This window comes from Glandiceps talaboti, chromosome 10, assembly GCF_964340395.1.
Source record: "Glandiceps talaboti chromosome 10, keGlaTala1.1, whole genome shotgun sequence".
Classification (NCBI taxonomy): domain Eukaryota; kingdom Metazoa; phylum Hemichordata; class Enteropneusta; family Spengelidae; genus Glandiceps; species Glandiceps talaboti.
Window position 1 is genome coordinate 11,984,666 of NC_135558.1, and position 6,708 is coordinate 11,991,373.

Consider the following 6,708-nt stretch of genomic DNA (forward strand, 5'->3'; position numbering starts at 1 on the left):
CGGCTGGCGGTGGTAAAATGGACCCCTAAACTAGCATATGAATAGTACATACAAGCTGAATGTGTTCGTTCTTATACCAATAAGTTAACACTTCCTCAGAGTAAAGGTGTGTCAGGTATCATGTACAATAGTTTGGATTACAGTAGTCCAAATAATTCCACCGATGACCTTGCGATCGAAAGCAACGATCGATCAGTGGCTTCAACATCACTGGCCATGGCTGATAAGGTACAAGTTCTCCCACGCAACGAGCCGTCTCAGCGTCCTGCTCTCGTTGAATCAAGCAACATCAATTTAACTTTTAACCATCAGTCAAGTGCGTCAGGATTATTTCAAAACTGTACATTTTCAGGTTAAGTCAATGTTCAATTTGGTAACCATATAAAATTAAAGTAGACTGTGTAACGTCGCGTCTCTGATTTACTGTCACGAGCTTTCTCCGCGGATTCAACTGATTCAACGCCGAGACATCTATTTTTAGAAGTGTACAAGATTGTATTGTTCTTATGTAAATATCCAAACAAAATTGTTACTTTCTTTGACCTCTTGCCCCGTTTTCTTTGTTGCTAGTTTTCAACGCGTTTTCGTTATGCATTATATGATGTAAATAAGGTAATTTATCAATGCGATGCAATGCAGTGCACAGTGTACGGTTTGTGTTCATGCAGTACGTGTGTGTGGGGGCGACATGAACGTATCCACTCATCAAAATATGCTCGTTCCCGACGATCTATTACCGACGATCTTTTTCTGTATGTGTGAATTCGCCTTTTCAGGCATATAAATAACCACAGAATCACATTTAGAAGAAATAGACACATATTTTGATATAATATAATAGCAATAACCCCCGCCGAAGGCGGGTATACACTCGAATTTGGTACAATTCGCTCCATATAGCACTCGCCATTCGGCTCGTGCTATATGTCGCGAATTGTACCAAAATCTCGTGTATACCCGCCTTCGGCGGGGGTTATTGCTTAACTAAAATTCACTAAAAGAGAATTTTACATATTATTCCCGCCATCAACATATCTACGTCATTCACTCAAAGTAAACAAACAAACAAACAAACAAACAAATAAATAAACAAACAGACGTAACTGACTTGCAGTCTCAGAACATATAGTTTGATAAATATGGCTGCTGAAAGGATATCACCTAGTATTTGACAGGCTTCATGTCTTTTAACAGCTAGGTAAAAAGTATAAAGGTCTTAAGCTGCTAGGAAGACACTGATCCCAACTACACATTATATGAATGTGTGTGTGGTTTATTGAGAGTTGAGACAAACAAAATGAGCACTACACACTTACACACCGTTTATGTATATGGGCTTAATGTCTTTAATTATCCAACAACTACATGTACCTTTTATTTGCAAATGCCCTGATAGCCAGGATCATGATATTCGACAAGTGTGTTCAAAAAGAACATAGTACCTGGTAATATGCATTTATAAAACATGTTAGTAATAAAGTTTCAGTAAAATATTATGATATACTTTCAGTTTTGTAAAAAGCAATGAAGGCCAGGTTCAATGAGCTATTATCACCTAAAATACATTTGGTAATATGGAGGATGTTGACATTTGAATTTGGTCTACATATATTTTATTTAAGTTCAAGGGTTGGGCCTAATAAAAAAATTGTGTGGTTTCGGTTAACGGTTACATTCAATCTTAAAATAGGTGGGGTAGTTAGATTTTTTATTTCATTTTATGATTTTTTTCATGTGTGAGTGTCTAGTTCAGGTTTTCCATTGTTTTCCAAATGGTCTCTGTGTTGTTTATTTCATCCTAGCAGGTGTAAAGCCATTACAGATTGGAAGAACAGTTTTAGAGTGTCTTTTTAAGTTATCGGCAATTTTTGCATCCACTATTTCTCGTGACACTTCACAATTTATGTGATTTTATAATTTTTTTCTCGAATACGTAAAAAAGATGTTTAGGGTCGGCAGTGAAAAGCTAGGTGGGGTCGGGTAACCGGAACAAAACAATTATACTTTTTTAGGCCTTATCGTACTACTTGGCTGTCATTCTCTGGAAATTGGAAAAAAATCAGCACCAAAGATAAACTTACTTGAGTTAAATGTTTATATCTCATGCCCGGTGGTGGCAGTCCCAGACAAAGCGGGTGCGCATGCTTGTTAGAAATTTCATGGAAAAGGTGGTGTTTCCGTCGGCCATCTAGGTGCGTGAAATCATAAAAAAGGGGTACTTTTTCAGATCACCCTCTGAGAATAGGGGTAGGATGCCCTTTTTCTCTTCAAACATTGGGCAAACAGTGTAATTATTGTGCAATGTATGGATTAGATGTCCTTGAAGGTAAAACCACCCGGATCTCAGAAATAAGGGGGTGTTTTTTGCAGTGATTTTCTCTCAGATTCACTAAAAAGGGGGTGTTTTTCATCGAAATATTACTGGAAAGGGGGAACATTAGAAATTTCACTAACAAGAGAAAGAGAGAGAGAGAGAGAGAGAGAGAGAGAGAGAGAGAGAGAGAGAGAGAGAGAGAGAGAGAGAGAGAGATTTAAATGTTTTACGTCTAGATCAAAATTTCTAAATGAATGAATTGTAAATATTGTTTATTTTGACTTCAGTTGAAAATTTACACCATGTAGTTATGTCAAAAAACTACATCACAATGTCTGTGGGAGAGAGAGGTACACTTGACACTGAAGGGGTTTATAACATCAGAAATGCTTTTGCCCTGTGATATTAATTAATTTTCATGTATAATGTGACTGTCATGTGACAGTATATAATTGTCATGTGATAGTAAGTGATTAGCATGTGATAGTATGTGGTTGTCATGTGATCATACCTGCACATTGGTACAGTGACTTGGTATTTATGACCAATACGTCCCATCCACATGGTCTTTGGATGTGGATTACCCGGCCATGCAAGTGACTTCCTTGATGTGAGCGTTGCAGAGTCCTTCATGGTGGTGAATAACATTGGTGAAAGTCTCAGCATGACAAACTTCGGGGTTCATCTTCCACCAGTCGTCTTTTCAAATTACAAAAGGGAAAGTAAGATTACATGAATAAAGACAATGACTAGAAAGTTAGAGTTTTGGAACACATTTCGTCTAGTCCCATCTCAATGATACAGTCTTTCGCCAACTATTAAGAATCCAGAATTTCCTTGATAGAGAAAACCAACAGAATCTTTTATCAATTTTGAACTCATTTTATTACCGAAAACACGATTCTGTTAACAAACGTTGTAAAAAACCTCCAGGTGTCTCTGTGTTCGACGCTTGACATGTATGTACAAGCCGCCCCTTTTTGCCAGATTTAGAACGAGAACACAGTAAGGGGCGAGATCAAAAGTTCAATGTAGGATAAAAAACTAAATTCTTTTACTATTGGTGTGTGTGTGTGTGTGTGTGTGTGTGCGTGGGGGGGGGGGGGGGGTTGGAGCCATCCTACAAAAATCGAATTTACTCTTAATGAATTGTTTGTACCCCTAATATTTCTTTAAAAGGTGTCAAATTGAGAAATGGAAGAATTTGCGATGTAATAGTAAATACATGGCACTAAAATAAAGTAAAGTGTCAACAAAAGAAGTATTTTTCACTCACTACATACTGGCTTTGTATTCATAGCACTACATACTACTAAATACTGATTTGAATTTGATTGTGCTGTCTGCAACAATTTTCAATTTCGGCCAATTTAGTCAGAAGGGGAGGGGTCTGAGGCCTAAGTGTGAATTTGTTTATTATCCTACATTCAACTATTGATCTCGCCCCTAAGCAGAAAGTGACCGTATCAGCAGATGACGTCATCGAAACTCAAACAAAGGGCATTGCAACAACAAAGGGGTACGGTCTGTAACTTTATGGTTGTGGTTTTTATTTTGTTTCGTTTTGAAGTATCGATCCTTATCATATTCCTACGACTATAAAACGCGTTGATTTATGTCTACAAAACAGGTAGAATTCTTCCAAGTTTTCTGACATGAAATAAAAACATTATGACATAATTTTTTGGTTACCAAAATATTTCAAAACACCAGAGTCCCAATTACCAAGTGTCTTTGTGTATACTCTAGCGCCCGCTATCACCCATGTTCTTGTATCTGTATATATATATATATATATATATATATATATATATATATATATATATATATATATATATATATATATATATATATATATATCGTTGCTGTATTGAGAGTGTTCTAACTTTTAACATCGTCGCATAGTTTGGTCATCTTTCTGTTAGAGATAAGACAATACTGTCGAGAATTGGAAATATATGTAGTAAACGTGTAGGGTTCATGTTCACAGAGCTTGGAGAACTGTACAAACAGGCTCTCCGTAGGAAAGGTCTGTCAATTCTCAATGATGCATCTCACCCACTAAATGATAGGTTACCTGGTTTGACATTGAAATGATTAACAAATTAAAAGGTCATGAGTTAAACATTAACGAAAGGATATTAATTCGTCTGGTGAAAAAATACCCTCTAACTTATGTTGGTGAACACTGCGATATTGGTGTAAAGCCGCCCTAAAATACAATTCATGGTCCAATATCAAAGAGATTTGGCTTTTCAGGTCGAGCTCTTCGTCTGTTTGTTTTTTTACAAAGTTAATTTGTGTGAATGAATCACGTACGAAGATAAACATATTTATGTGATCTTCATTTGATTTGAAAATATATTTTGAGTCCTATTGAGTACCTTGCTGTGAATTTCTGTATATTAGTATATAAGGGGACAAGCCCAGACTAGCTGCAATCTATTTCCTGATTCCCCACTTACCCACTGTTATATTTATTTGGGGTAAATAAAACTATTATGTTATTTTGCAATCATGACCAAAATAGAAAATGGATTCTGATCTGAAACGTCAGCTTGTTTTGTAAAATCGTACTTGGACTGACTATTTGGGACTAAACGTTACGTTGCTACCCTGAAGAACCAACAATCACTACTTTTTTTCTTCACCATAACGATGCTGTGAACAAACATGTACATTTGTACTAGTTTATCGGGTCAACAGTACTCAGTGGTTTATCGCTAACAACAATGTACATCTATCAGAATTTGTGTTATTAGATAACGATTGGCCGGGAAGTGACTATATATGCACAGTTTGCTAAGCCCCCGTCATATTTCGACGTTCGGGTACTGAAATCACAGTGGCGTGTTTTTAATGCTTATAAGGGTCATTTGAGGTAATCTAGATATTATGGCAGTTTGTTGACATGAACTCAGCAGAACACCATTGTGTGCAAATGATGTCTCGCCATAAAAGCACTGCATAATAAATGATTTGCATAGGTTTGTGATTATACAGTGCAGACAAGTCAGCAAATTGAAAGCGACATCCAAAAAAGTTGGCGGATACTTCATAGATATAGACATATAGGTTGGGTGGACCCATAGTAAACATTAGTCTAGCTTCTCCAGAATATGATAGTTGTCTAAGTTTTGAATGAGGAACAGACTTTATTCTTACTGAGATGAGAAAGATGCGAGACATTGCTCTCATCACTTTTGAAAGACAACGGTCAAACAGATGTTTGTTTGTCACCAACAACGCCATCATCACAACCGTTATTTGACGCAAAATTGACACCATAAAGTGCACTGAACTGAATGAACGGAACTTAAAACAGTACTCGTCCTCTGTCGATGACTGAAATGAGATTTATTCCACCAAATATAAATGATAACTGTATTAAATAATTATTCACAATAAGAAAAATAACAAAACATTTCTAATGAGGATCGTGGATAGTCCACTTAAATACTCATCATGTCCATGGTCTTATATCTCAAGGTAAATAAAAACACGGCGCACAAATAAGTCTAATTATAAGTAACTAAATATAGATATATGATTGTGTAATACGCAATTCTTGTGTACCACGTCCTTCTCTATATCGTTCTTTATCGCCACAACTTGACATAACATAACGATAACAAACAAATAATTTATCTGTCACGCAGACAAATACACACAAACAAACACAAATGCTACAGAGATCCATTCGGGTTTGGGACTACGTGACAGGACTATGTAGCACGCTCTATATCACGTTGCTGTGGAAATGTCAAGGCTTTTCTAATCAGTCCACAGGCTATCCCAGAGTCACCCAGGCCCGGCAAACATCGCACCTGCGGGCTCCGTGTGAGTAATCGTCCCCGACTTTTCGAGTCATTACTCCAGGAGTCCCCCCAAAATTCGCACTCGTCTTGTGAGTGAGAAACGGCTGAGTGATACAGCCTACCCATCTGTAGAACACTCACCCTGGGTTTGGGTCGGTCACAGAAAAATCCCCTGTTTCCAGTGGGATTCGAACTCGTGACCTCCCAACTGCTAATCCTGTGCGCTAACCACTATGCTACAGGGAGCCGCTGGGAGGAATTCCCAGCACAAAAAAAAATATTAAAAAAACAAAAAATATATATATATGTCCTTCACTTCACCTCATCAGTTAATTATAATGTGTTTTGCATAATTCAGTACACAACTCGTAAACTGTCGACGACCCTCGACAAATCTGTCGTCCTACGTGGCCCTACGTGTTTATCGAGATGAGTTGTTGAAGTAAAGATAACGAAACGAATACAAACCTATACGACAATATTGCCCGTATATGAATTCAAAAGCTTTATCTTCTACAGCGCGCTAAGGGGTCCTACATATACTCCGAGGGTATAAAATCAAACAGCGGAAAGTTT